This window comes from Gopherus evgoodei, chromosome 2 (genome assembly GCF_007399415.2).
Source record: "Gopherus evgoodei ecotype Sinaloan lineage chromosome 2, rGopEvg1_v1.p, whole genome shotgun sequence".
NCBI classification, from domain to species: domain Eukaryota; kingdom Metazoa; phylum Chordata; order Testudines; family Testudinidae; genus Gopherus; species Gopherus evgoodei.
Genome location: NC_044323.1, coordinates 259,668,349 through 259,682,886, shown reverse-complemented (window position 1 = coordinate 259,682,886; position 14,538 = coordinate 259,668,349). Strand labels below are relative to the sequence as shown.

Genomic DNA, 14,538 nt, shown 5'->3' with positions numbered 1-14,538 from the left:
TCCCACCCCAGGCTAGCTCCTCCCAAATCCTAAAGCAAAGGGAGAGCAGGCACCGTGGCCGCAGTCCCCCTAATCCTGGAGCACCATGAGGCTGGGTGGGCAGCATGGCCCCAGCCCTGGAGTGCTGGGAGGGGGGGCGGGCAGCATGGCCCAAGCTAGGGCCACCTCGCAGGGACACTGGACTCCAGCCACAGAGTTGGAAGCAGGAGGACCCTGGGGGTGGAGCATAGGTGGGGCCATGCCTGGCTGTTTGAGGAAGCACAGCCTCCCCCAGCCTATGTTACCTGCTGCCCATGCCCACCTGTTCTAACATGAGTGAGTCAGCAAAAAAACTCTGCTTTATTGTTAAAAAATATGTAGGGTCTTGGAATCTGGCACCCTGTTGAAATAGTATTCAATACATATTTCCATTTGTTTATATATCCCCTGTAGCATAACCTTTCTTAAACTTAATAATTTAGTATCATAATTGGGCAGCTGTGATTTCTAAACTAAATTCAATATTAAGATGTGGCACTAACAATATTTTAACATTTGTGCGTACCAAAAGTTGGATGATTTCATTTAGAAGCAAAGGAGACCATTCACTACATAAGTTAAGTTTGCAAGATTTTTTTATGGTGACGGAAGCAAATATAACTTGAAGTACGCAGCCAATATGTCTGTTTTAGGAAGAAACTTAGCTCCAGTGCCCTTTGTAGTAGCTCTTAGGAATGGTATTCAAAAGAACTGCACTTTCCCAATTATTTTCAGTTCTCCCAACTTCTTTATGCTTCGATAGCTTGCCCTAAGGTGCATACTAGGGAAGATGAAAGGGACAGTGTTCGCATGCATCTGCTATTTTTCTGTATTAATTGGAATCTTCTTAGTGTATTAGCAATGTGCCTCAGGTGACCTATGACCAGGATTCATCACTGAATTTGGGCCGCTGGTTGGATTAATAGCTTCCCCAACCCGGCCTGGGTACTGATGGGGAATGCAACATGAACGCTGAATGTAATATGAATGATTGCTGTTTGGAATAAATGGAGGCATCTAGCCTAAGTCCCACACATGAGCAGTGCAGAGGCATGTCTCCGCAGTCAGTGCTCTAGCTAGCAGAGCAACTGTGCCACTACTGAAATCTCAGCCTGTCTCTCTGACATCTCCTTGTGGATGTCTGTCAGCTGAAGCTTCATGTGGCTAAACAGCGCTATTAATATTTCCCTCCACGCCCTCCCTGCTACCTCTGTGACCATTCTCATGGTACCCTGGACTGTGATTCACCTTGTTACCCCGTCTCCAGCATGAGGGAAACCATCAGCCAGTTAGCCACCCAAGCACTCTGCTCTAGGCTATGCCAGCCCTTACTTTGCCTTGCAGGTTAATAATGGCTATACCCCTGTCCCCGTGTCCCTTTGCAGCATTCCGCTATAAAGTCCAACTCGTTATCCGTTGAACACTCACAGAAATACCAGGTCTGCTTTCCCCCTAGGGAACAGTGTACACTCCAACTTGTATGTTTCAACTCAGGATCAGCACCTGGCTTAACATCACAGTGCTGAGGTGTATTTATAGTGAAAACAAGGTTAAGCTTGTTACCAAAGATTCAGGGTTCAGGAAACAGTAGTAGAGGTACTGGAAACAAAAGGTTATACATGAAACAAAATCATAACATGCTTTCTAGCCACTACACATCTATTGTCTCCTGCACATCGGCTCTAGGCACCAGCAAAGCAAGCACCTGCTTCGGGCAGCCCAGTTGCAGGGGCAGCATGGGAGCTGAGAACCAACAGGGGGCTATGGGAGCTGTAGTGCCTTGGTTAGCTCCCTGCCTATAGAGCCAGCCCTGCAGCAGGGAAAGAACTACATTTCCCAGCATTCCCTTGGCCACTACCAACTGGAAAGGAAGGAGAGGGACCTCATGCGGCAGCGTGCTGTGAATGGTAGGGATCCATATTTTAACATTCAAAACACAGGAGACTCCAGGGGGCGGGAAGCCCCACCCTGCCACCATCCACTCCCTCTGACTGCCCCCCACAGAAATCCCAACCCATCAAACTCCCCTCCCCTGCTCCCTGTCCCCTGATCACCCCCTCCCGGGACCCCTGCCCCTAACTGCCCCCAGGACCACACCCCCTATCTAAGCACCACTGGTCCTTGTCCCCTGATTGCTCCTTCCCGGGACCCCTGCTTCTAACTGCCCCCCAGGACCACACCCCCTATCTAAGCACCGCTGCTCCTTGTCCCCTGATTTCTCCCTCCTGGGACCCCTGCTTCTAACTGCCCCCCAGGACTCTACCCCCTATCTAAGCACTGCTGCTCCTGATTGCTCCCTCCCAGGACCCCTGCTGTAACTACCCCTTGGGACCTCGACCCCTATCTAAGCCTCCCTTCTCCTTGTCCCCAACTGTCCCCTCCTGAGACCCCCCCAACTTTCCCCCAGGACCCCACCTCCTACCTGTCCCCTGACAAACCCCTGGGACTCCCATGCCTATCCAACCACTGCCTGTCCCTTGACTGCCCCCCCGAACCTCTGACCCATATAACGCCCCCTTCTCCCTGCCCCTGACTGGCCCCCCCGAACCTCTCCCCAATCCAACCACCCCCTTGCTCCCTGTCCCTTGACTGTCCCCCCGGAACCCCTTTCCCCTTCTCCAACCCTCCAGCCCCCTTACCATGCCACTCAGACCAGCGTGTCTGGCTCCGTGCAGCTCCAGACATGCTGCCGCATACATGCTGCCGTGTTCCCCCACAGAGCTCACAACCCCTCCCCCACCACATACGCAGCTAGCACCTGCCTTCCAGATTTGAACACCTCAAAATTCAGGAGTGCTCAAGCTCAGTTTGGGTAGCTGTTACTTCATTTCTCCCAAATCAAATATGCTGATCCTTGCTGTAGGAAAAAGTAGGATAAAATTGAGCAAGAAATGCTTCCCAGTGGTTATTAGAACTGGAATTGCTATTTTCAACAGCCATTGCCTTTGTTTGTTTGTTTGTTTAAAAGGAAGACAGTGATATTGCATTGCCCAATTCCCCATAGAAAGAAAGAGTGAAACAAAAGAATAATAAAGGCACCTCAACTTTTCCTCATTTATGGAGGACAGTCTTATAATATGCATCCAGATACCCTCCAATCACTCAAGCTGAAAATTGTTCCACTTTACCGCAGCTCTGTAACCAAATGGGAACCAATCCTGTCTGTGTTTTGTGCACATCCAAAATTCCTGTTGAATGACCCGCCCCGGGAGCGAGTTACCAGTGACTCAGGGCTGTGGCGGAAGGAGAGTGCAGGTTGAGGGGGGAGAGCCCAGGGCTGGGGCGGCAGTGGGTGTGAGTGGGAGACCCCAGGGCTGTGGCGGCAGCAGGGGAGTGCGGGGGCAGGAGCCAGGGCAGGGACAGGGGGCAGCCAAATTATTTTTGCTTGGGACGGCAAAAAACCTAGAGCCGGCCCCGCATGTCAAACAAATGCAGTAGCCTTGAGTTCCTCCCGGAGGTCCTTAAAGTGGGTTTACAAGAGGGTTCAAGCAAAAATGTCAGGTCTCTAGAGTGTAATGTTATTAACATGTTCCAGAAAAGGAAGTTTAGTACAAATCTAACATTAAAGTCTTCCTTAAGGGAGCCCCACAAAATCATAGCGTACAACCTCTGGAGGTGGCATTCTACTTTGTATTCATTAAAGTATACGTCCCGATAGCTGCTCTCTCCAATCAGACGAGTTTTGGAAGTTGGGAGCTTTCTCTGAGACCCAGTATTATACTTTAAATTCAGACAAGCAATCCTCACTCCTATCATAGCAGTCTTTCCTACTGTAAATTCAAGAAGCATTCTTCCTTCAGTTATGTGTCAAAGTCCAGTCCTTAGGAACAGTGACAATCTCAGGGAAGAGTAGTCATGTCTCCTTTACTGAGAGCTGCTAGGTGGTCACATGGCCCTCAATACATAAATTCACCAAATTCTACCAATTAGCCATCCAATTATTAGCAATGACATTTTGGGGAAGAAATCTTCTCCATATCTTAGTGCCCAGGGGAAGGAGGAGGATATATAAAAATAATATCTCACATTTTGGATGTCCATATTTCAAGGATGATCCTGCTTCCCATCATGGAGGCACACCTCTATGAATGTCCCTTTGTAACAGATCTGTGGACCTTTGCTCGATGAAGAAAAGGAAAATTCTCTGTTTTCCTGAAAAATTTCTTTCTTTGAATAATAAGGTCCATAAATCTGGCCCATGCTGGAGCGAAATGGAACATCTACAAGAGAGATGGAAATTGACCTCCAGAAATTTGAGTTTTTCATTACGGGGAATTCCTCATGCTCTGTCCTAGGAGAAATTGTTGTGCTTTCCACTCAAAATATATTGAACACAATCTGAAATTTGGAAAGTAGAATTTAATTTATCGGGATGTGAAAGTTATCTCAACCCGAAGGGAACTTTGTGGGGGCAGGGCATTTCTCTGCAGCCATTAAGAAGCCTAGTTCTGTATCCAACCTGCAGGCAAGATAATGTACTATTGTAATGGATCTGTAGACCTCTTGGAGAAAGGACATTTTCAGATAAGTACTAACTAGGAGTTTTGGATAGGAGTTCTAGAAGTACTGACTAGGAGTTCTAGATAGTTTTGAAATTCTGTTACATTTATCAAATCATTTCAGTGCCTTAAATACTTTATTTTCAGGGTGATCTTTCCTTTGGAAAGATTCTTGGGATTTCTGCTGTTTAGTTATAGTATTTTGTAAAGTGAGGGATTGTTCTAGGTGTTAAGAAGCAGAGAGCATGGGGGAGGGTCTTACAAATTATTCAGCATTTCACAAGGCCCCAGGTCCTGCTTCCATTGATTTCAATGATAAAACTTCCATTGATTTTCAGTGATGCAGGATCAGATCCATAATGTAGCCTTAAGTGATTTTCTCCACTCCTTCCCCCAAATCCCAGACTTTCAAAGTTATGAGTCCTATAATTATGTCATATGTGGTGATAGTAGGTCTGTATTTTGTGTAGGCACTTGTACTGGAAAACAAGATAAGGCCGGATCCAAAGCTAGTGTAAATCTATGTAGCTCCACTGACTTCAAAGGGATTCCCAAACTGGCTGTTTGATTGATCTACACTGATTCACATCAGCTGAGGATCTAGCCCATAGATTTTGTTGTTATCTCTTTACTAAACTGCTGGATAAGCTATCTCTATACTCACTTGGGTCCACCTTCTGAGACTTCTAGATGTCCACCTTCTGAGGCTGGTGATTGTAGTATATTTTCAATACCGATAATTTAATTCTTCTGTTTGCTCAGATCAAGAAAATTAAATCCCATCCATCAGTTTAATAAACACTTTTCTTTTTTTTTTGCAACGGGTAAGAGTCAGATCTCTTTCGTGGAACAGAAGGCTCTAATTTAGTTGACTACAAAATGTAATACAATTTTGAGGACCCATAAATACTTAAATAGGATATGTGTAATGACATCAATTCTGGCCTAATGGAATACAGAGAGAAATACAACTACTGTGGTCTTTGGGGGATGGTGCTTGCAATTTCATTGCAAACAATTGCATTTTTATTTTCCATTAATATTCTCTAAATGTGCTGGTGGAATCAAAGTTTTCTGACAAAAAGGAGAATGCATTCTCTAAGCCTCTGCAATGCTCAAAGGCATATTTTAAAATAACTTTCACGGGAAGGCATGGTTTGATCTTCAGAAAAAGCTTTTCTGTTATACTGCAGTGATTGAAATGTATATAGCAAAGGCACATTCACTAGGTTAACTTGGTCCTGAACTAATATTTCACAGGTGTTTGAAAGTTATTACAAACTCTGTTTCAGGACCAACAAAAGATTCAGTTCTGAAGTGTAGCAAATCAGTTAGATGAGCATGATGGAAGGGTAATATTAACTGGACAGTCTCCTTGGTGTTAGGTTAATTTATTTTCAAATAGGTACATGCAGACCTGTATTCAGTGGAGTTCTCCTCCATTCCAAATCAGCCTCAATGCATACTTTAGGCATTGAGATGAAAGGAATCTTTTTTCTGCTCAAGACCCAATCAATAATTTTATCTCCCACCCATGAATATTTTAAACACGTAAAACCAGAATCTCACCAGAGGACAGGGTATAAAGGTACCTTTTTGCAACCTTTCCATTCCTCTGGTGCTGGGGGCAGCTGGGATTGTTTTGATCTCCGTTCCTAAATAGATCTTCCTCAGCACCCCTATAACTTGTGCTTACAATAATGGCTTCCTGTGGCCTGTTCCGCTGGCCTAGTATTGGCATTATTCAGCACGTTCTAGCCAGGCTCCTTACTGCCCTGGCACATCTTCAGGACACCCTCTTGCCAGGGGGCCAAGAGTGGGTGATGTACAGCTGGCTTTATGCCTCCCAGGAATTCCTCTGTGCAAGGGGAATCCCAAACTGGCCATATCAGCCAACTCTCCTAGACACTGTAGCTGCCTTTGTGGATATCTCCATGAACAAAACCTGTGAGGGCCCCAAACATCACTTTGACTTTTCCTTTTGCCACTGTGTAATAACAGAGATCATTTTAACTTCATTAGGAGTCTTGTTACATGCAGCAGAGCTGACATCACTGATACCTAGTTCTAAGCATTAGACGTACTTTGGGCTAGTAATGCACCAGCACTGAGGCTCCCCTACTATCAGCTGAAATCACTAAAGAGCTGAAGTTACTAAAGAGCTGGAATCACTGAGAGCTGTGTTAAAAGTGTGTGTGTGTTTGGGGGGTGGGGCTGAAGGCATATTGGTGAGTGGCTAGCAGGATGACTAGCAGAGAGCAGTGGCTAGCAGGACGGTTAGCAAGGTGGTGAGCGGCTAGCAGGATGGCTGGTGGGAAGGAGTGGCTCACAGGATGACTAGCAGAGAGGAGTGGCTAGCAGGACAGTTAGTGGGGTGGTGAGCGGCTAGCAGGATGGCTGGTGAGAAGGAGTGGCTAGCAGGATGACTGGCAGAGAGGAGTGGCTAGCAGGACAGTTAGCAGGGTGGTGAGTGGCTAGCAGGATGGCTGATGGGAAGGAGTGGCTAGCAGGATGACGAGCAGAGAGCAGTGGCTAGCAGGACAATTAGTGAGGTGGTGAGTGGCTAGCAGGATGGCTGGTGGGAAGGAGTGGCCAGCAGGATGACTGACAGAGAGGAGTGGCTAGCAGGACAGTTAGTGAGGTGGTGAGCGGCTAGCAGGATGGCTAATGGGAAGGAGTGGCTAGCAGGATGACGAGCAGAGAGCAGTGGCTAGCAGGACAGTTAGTGAGGTGGTGAGCAGCTAGCAGGATGGCTGGTGGGAAGGAGTGGCTAGCAGGATGACTGGCAGAGAGGAGTGGCTAGCAGGACAGTTAGCAGGGTGGTGTGCGGCTAGCAGGATGGCTGGTGGGAAGGAGTGGCTAGCAGAATGACTAGCAGAGAGGAGTGGCTAGCAGGACAGTTAGTGAGGTGGTGAGCGGCTAGCAGGATGGCTGGTGGGAAGGAGTGGCTAGCAGGATGACTAGCAGAGAGCAGTGGCTAGCAGGACAGTTAGCGGGGTGGTGAGCACTAGCAGGATGGCTGGTGGGAAGGAGTGGCTAGTAGGACAGCTGGCGGGGATGAGCAGCTCATGGTGAAGACTGCAGCAGAACCACATGGAGAGGCATGGCAGTCAGCCTTCAACACGAGCAGCGGAGCACGTAAGATGCCCTCATACCTTCCCCCGCCCCCGTTCTGCCTGGGCTGGGAAGTAAACTCTGCAGAGGAACTTCTGAACTTGGGGGGCTGTACTGACTAAGGACAGATGCTGTGGAAAGGGTGACTGTTGGGTTGCTGGACTCAAGAACCAAAGGGAAAGGACACGGCCCAGTCTGCTTGGCGGTGGGACTTCTAGTTCATGGTTTATGTTTATGAACCCTAGTTGTGGTGTTTTTTCAATTTAATGCTGAGTTGTTTACCTCGTGTTATTAAAGTTTTTTGCTATACCAAGACTCTGTGCTTGCGAGAAGGGAAGTATTGCCTCTTTGAGGTGTGTTTAATTTTCCCAGGTCACTGGGTGAGAGCTTGAGCTGGTTTTGCATTGTATTGTTGAAAGGGGACCCCTATGTACTGAAGGGTTACATCTACATTTCACTCATTTTGTTTATCTATTCAGATGTGCAAGGAAGTCTTTAAAGGAAACACTCAGGAAGGCATGTCAACAATTATTTTGTTATGTATTTTTAATTATTTAAAAACAATCTACACAAAGTTACTTTAAGTATCTACTTGTACCTCTTTTCCTATGAGATACATAGCAGTTATGATGTAGGTTAGATGAGTGACATTTCATTATAATACTTATTCTGAAGGGATCACTCAGTGGAGGTAATTAATGGCTTGAGAATGACATTTAAACATATATTTGATACTTTTTCTAGAGTTAGGACAAAATTATGCAATTTATTCATTTTGATTAAATCTTTTAGCTTGCAACTGGCTTCAGATTTGCATAAACTCCATAGCTGATGAAAAAAACTCACTGTGCTAAAGAGATCAAACAAACGAAAATCAGGATTTTTTCTCCACATTTCTCACCCTCAGTATCCCGTCTGATTGTCATTGTTCAAGAAAATACATTGTATTACCAGATCTATAATTAATGACAACTCAGTAGAATAGTGTCAAACCTGACAACATCTCATTTATTTGAAATGTTGGTGCTTCTGATAAAAATGGAAAGTCCTGACCGCAGTGGGGATTTTTTAGACAGTGCACATTTCTCTTTGTTCTAAGTACCTTCTGGGGAAAGAACTACTCACTTAATGAAAGTTGAACTTTTGATTGAGCCCCTCCCTGATGAGATTCAAATGGAGAACACTGGAGTAAAAGTAAGGAACACTCACACCTCTTTGCTTCAGTCAGCCAGATAAATTGCTCTGCCATGCTTCTCCCCAAGTGTTTATTATGAGGGAGGTGGCAGCACTGAAGACAATGAAGGACAACTTCCATGTCAAAGGAAGGAACACATCCAGCAAGTTTCAGGCCCAAGAAGCAGAAGACACATAAGTCACAATTGTGACTAAAGACAAATTGCAAATACTTTTAGGTATATGGGGAAACTTCCATTCTGTCACTTCCTAGGAGCATATGGGAGGCATTGCATAAGGGCTTTGGCTTCCTCGACCACGGGATGCTATTCGAGGAAGGACTGCTAGGAACAGATGGCGTTCACCTTTCAAAGAGGGGAAAGGCCTTATTTGCGCACGGACTGGCTAACCTAGTAAGGAGGGCTTTAAACTAGGTTCGACGGGGACAGGTGAGCAAAGCCCACAGGTAAGTGGGGAACAAGACCTGGGAGATGGGTTGGAAACAGGAGGGAGCACGGGCTATAATGGCAGAGAGGAAGGAGGGTCAGGGCGAAGCTGGGAGGCAAGATCAAACCAGTATCTTAGATGCCTATATACAAATGCAAGAAGTATGGGTAATAAGCAGGAAGAACTGGAAGTGCTAATAAATAAATACAACTATGACATTATTAGCATTACTGAAACTTGGTGGGATAATACACACGACTGGAATGTTGGTGTGGATGGGTATAGTTTGCTCAGGAAGGATAGACAGGGGAAAAAGGGAGGAGGTGTTGCCTTATATATTAAAAATGCACACACTTGGACTGAGGTGGAGATGGACATAGGAGACGGAAGTGTTGAGAGTCTCTGGGTTAGGCTAAAAGGGGTAAAAAACACAGCTGATGTCATCCTGGGAGTCTACTACAGGCCACCTAATCAGGTGGAAGAGGTGGATGAGGCTTTTTTCAAACAACTAACAAAATCATCCAAAGCCCAAGATTTGGTGGTGATGGGGGACTTCAACTATCCAGATATATGTTGGGAAAATAACACCGCGGGGCACAGACTATCCAATAAGTTCCTGGACTGCATTGCAGACAACTTTTTGTTTCAGAAAGTTGAAAAAGCTACTAGGGGGGAAGCTGTTCTAGACTTGATTTTAACAAATAGGGAGGAACTTGTTGAGAATTTGAAAGTAGAAGGAAGCTTGGGTGAAAGTGATCATGAAATCATAGAATTTGCAATTCTAAGGAAGGGTAGAAGGGAGTACAGCAAAATAGAGACAATGGATTTCAGGAAGGCGGATTTTGGTAAGCTCAGAGAGCTGATAGGTAAGGTCCCATGGGAATTAAGACTGAGGGGAAAAACAACTGAGGAAAGTTGGCAGTTTTTCAAAGGGACACTATTAAGGGCCCAAAAGCAAGTTATTCCAATGGTTAGGAAAGATAGAAAATGTGGCAAAAGACCACCTTGGCTTACCCTTGAGATCTTGCGTGACCTACAAAATAAAAAGGCGTCATATAAAAAATGGAAACTAGGTCAGATCACGAAGGATGAATATAGGCAAATAACACAGGAATACAGAGGCAAGATTAGAAAGGCAAAGGCACAAAATGAGCTCAAACTAGCTATGGGAATAAAGGGAAACAAGAAGACTTTTTATCAATACATTAGAAGCAAGAGGAAGACTAAGGACAGGGTAGGCCCACTGCTCAGTGAGGAGGGGGAAACAGTAACGGGAGACTTGGAAATGGCAGAGATGCTTAATGACTTCTTTGTTTCAGTCTTCACTGAGAAGTCTGAAGGAATGTCTAGTATAGTGAATGCTTACGGGAAGAGGGTAGGTTTAGAAGAGAAAATTAAAAAAGAGCAAGTAAAAAATCACTTAGAAAAGTTAGATGCCTGCAAGTCACCAGGGCCTGATGAAATGCATCCTAGAATACTCAAGGAGTTATTAGAAGAGGTATCTGAGCCTCTAGCTATTATCTTTGGGAAATCATGGGAGACGGGGGAGATTCCAGAAGACTGGAAGGGGGCAAATATAGTGCCCATCTATAAAAAGGGAAATAAAAACAACCCAGGAAACTACAGACCAGTTAGTTTAACTTCTGTGCCAGAGAAGATAATGGAGCAGGTAATCAAAGAAATCATCTGCAAACACTTGGAAGGTGGTAAGGTGCTAGGGAATAGCCAGCATGGATTTGTAAAGAACAAATCGTGTCAAACTAATCTGATAGCGTTCTTTGATAGGATAACGAGCCTTGTGGATAAGGGAGAAGCGGTGGATGTCATATACCTAGACTTTAGTAAGGCATTTGATACAGTCTCGCATGATATTCTTATAGATAAACTAGGAAAGTACAATTTAGATGGGGCTACTATAGGATGGGTGCATAACTGGCTGGATAACCGTACTCAGAGAGTAGTTGTTAATGGCTCTCAATCCTGCTGGAAAGGTATAACAAGTGGGGTTCCACAGGGGTCTGTTTTGGGACCGGTTCTGTTCAATATCTTCATCAACGATTTAGATGTTGGCATAGAAAGTACGCTTATTAAGTTTGCGGACGATACCAAACTGGGAGGGATTGCAACTGCTTTGGAGGACAGGGTCAAAATTCAAAATGATCTGGACAAATTGGAGAAATGGTCTGAGGTAAACAGGATGAAGTTCAATAAAGATAAATGCAAAGTGCTCCACCTAGGAAGGAACAATCAGTTTCACACATACAGAATGGGAAGAGATTGTCTAGGAAGGAGTATGGCAGAAAGAGATCTAGGGGTCATAGTAGACCACAAGCTTAATATGAGTCAACAGTGTGATACTGTTGCAAAAAAAGCAAACATGATTCTGGGATGCATTACCAGGTGTGTTGTAAACAAGACACGAGAAGTCATTCTTCCGCTTTACTCTGCACTGGTTAGGCCTCAGCTGGAGTATTGTGTCCAGTTCTGGGCACCGCATTTCAAGAAAGATGTGGAGAAATTGGAGAGGGTCCAGAGAAGAGCAACAAGAATGATTAAAGGTCTTGAGAACATGACCTATGAAGGAAGGCTGAAGGAATTGGGTTTGTTTAGTTTGGAAAAGAGAAGACTGAGAGGGGACCTGATAGCAGTTTTCAGGTATCTAAAAGGGTGTCATCAGGAGGAGGGAGAAAACTTGTTCACCTTAGCCTCCAATGATAGAACAAGAAGCAATGGGCTTAAACTGCAGCAAGGGAGATTTAGGTTGGACATTAGGAAAAAGTTCCTAACTGTCAGGGTAGTTAAACACTGGAATAAATTGCCTAGGGAGGTTGTGGAATCTCCATCTCTGGAGATATTTAAGAGTAGGTTAGATAAATGTCTGTTAGGGATGGTCTAGACAGTATTTGGTCCTGCCATGAGGGCAGGGGACTGGACTCGATGACCTCTCGAGGTCCCTTCCAGTCCTAGAGTCTATGAGTCTATGATAGTTCAGTTGTCTACATAGGGTCATGATGACAAACAGAGGAGATTTGTGTTATATGCTTTGTTGGTCTATTTTAAAAGTATATTAGCAGCTAATGTTTAACCTTAGGACAAGGAGCAGGCCACAACATGGCCAGCTAACATAATTCTGAAGGTGTTGGACTTGTAAGCGTGTCTGCACAGAAACTTGCACCAAAAGAACTAAATCAGTTGTAATTCACACCTACTGTTCTTGCAGGGCTCGTTTGTGTGAGGGCGCTCTGAGTTTGGTGCTTCAGCATACAAGCCTTATTTTGATTTAGCACATACCTCAATTCCTTTCCAAAAAATGACAAAAAGTTGTAAGTTACATTGAGTTAGTTATTTTGATGCCAGATAATCTATACTATGTTCTAAATGGCATTTAAAATTGTGTCAGCTAACACAACAAACAAGGCCAGGCAATAACATGTTTTTAAGGGCACGTGTTTGCTAGGTGCTAACACCCCCCAAGGCTGTGTCTACACTTAAACCGCTACAGTGGCACAGCTGCAGCTGCACTGCTGTAGTGCTTCGCTGCAGCGACAGGAGGGATTCTCCCATCTCTGTAGTTAATCCACCTCCCCAGGCAGGGGAGCTAGGTAGATGGAAGAATTCTTCCATCAGACTAGGACAGGGTTCAAAAAAGAACTAGATAAATTCATGGAGGATAGATCCATCCATGGCTATTAGCCAGAATGGGCAGGGATGGTTTCCCTAGCCTCTGTTTGCTAGAAGCTGGGAATGGGTGACAGGGGATGGAACCTGTTATGTTCATTCTCTCTAGGGCACCTTGTCTGACTACTGTCAGAAGACAGGATACTGGGCCAGCTGGACCTTTGGTCTGCCAGTATGGCCGTTCTTATGTAACCTAACACTTTCTACACTGGGGGTTATGTCGGTATAACTCTGTCGCTCATGGATGTGGTGTAGCTGGGTTGACCTACCCTTTTAGTAAGACCTAGCTTCAATTAAAACATGTCAGTTGGCATGTTTTTAAACAAACATGATTCTTTTTCCTAGTTTAGGCAAGGCCATAAGGCCAAATTTTCAAATAGCCAAATCTTTAGATGTTTAAATATAAGTGAGAGAGACATCTAGTGGGATTGAGGCACCTAACTCCCATGAGTTGACACCTAAAAATTGACACCTAATGTAGTTAGGCACTTTTGAAAATCGCACTATGCACATCTGCATCTTTAGGTGCCTACAGAGCCTAATCCAGCCTTTTGTGACTAATTAGTAGCTTGATGTGGCCAGGAACTGCAGGTGAATGCTTGTTTTGGTGTTTGTGCAAGAAATGTTTCTGATGAAATGAGAACCAGCCATAACATTTGACTAAATCTAAATCCTTATGTCTTGTGCACTTCTGTTAATTAAATGTTTTGGAAAATAGCTGTACACTGACTTAAATAAGAGAGAGCATCCAAAGCAGAAAGATGCCAGAAAAGACAGAAAAAAAGTAATGGAAGGAAAACAGCGAGACAACTGCTTGGGTGGCTGTTGCCTTAGTAACAGAAGGGTAATTAAGAGGGTGAGGATCGATGTAATAGATTAGTAGGGGAACAGAATAAACACTATGCAGTGAAGAAAAGGATGGTATATAAAAGCGAAACCTCTCACACCAAGGGGACTGGTTGTAATGACACCGGATGAAATTCTATGGGAGAGAAGACCATAATTCAGCGTGCTGCCACCGTGGAGTGGGTGAGGGCATTGAGAGAATTGCTGCGGGCATGGAAACATCAGGACCTTTGATCCAACGCAAACACGCCGCCACCACGTTTCCAGGTAAAGTGAAAGTCACCTCTCCTTCCCCTCACTGCTTCCATTGTGGATCCCGAGGCTGCTGGCACCTTACATGCATCAGGCTGCAAGCACAGTCAGCTGTCCAGCAGCCCAAGTTTATCATCTCTGCTCCTGTGGCCAACTTAGTTTAGGGGGAAACCAATGCCCGCAACTTCCCAGCTGGAGCCTTTGGTGAGCTACTGAGGTGGAATATGGGGAGAAGGGGCAAAACCAACAAAAGCATACAAAAGTGCCATAAAGAAATGCCAATGTGAAAGGCAAATATACAGGAAAGAAAAAAAAAGCAAAAGGAAGAGAAACTGGGCATGATAAAGGAGACACAGGGCTTGTCTACATGGACAGGTACAAGTGATCATGACTTGATCACAGTTATAAAGTGGAAGTAGAATAAAGGCCAGACCAGTTTTTATATATATACTTGGTGCTGTAATAGGGCCAATTAACAAACCTGAAAACCATTGAGCCAAGTCAGTTGGAG

At 44.9% G+C, this 14,538-nt stretch overlaps 1 long non-coding RNA gene across 1 annotated transcript; it reads left to right on the top strand.

Annotated features, from left to right (window-relative positions):
- The first annotated feature begins 231 nt into the window (after positions 1–231).
- On the top strand, positions 232–14,387 carry LOC115647021. Its single transcript, XR_003999193.1, has 3 exons — positions 232–303; positions 6,977–6,980; positions 14,378–14,387. It is a non-coding gene; the product is annotated as an uncharacterized LOC115647021 (long non-coding RNA).
- The last annotated feature ends 151 nt before the right edge of the window (positions 14,388–14,538 follow it).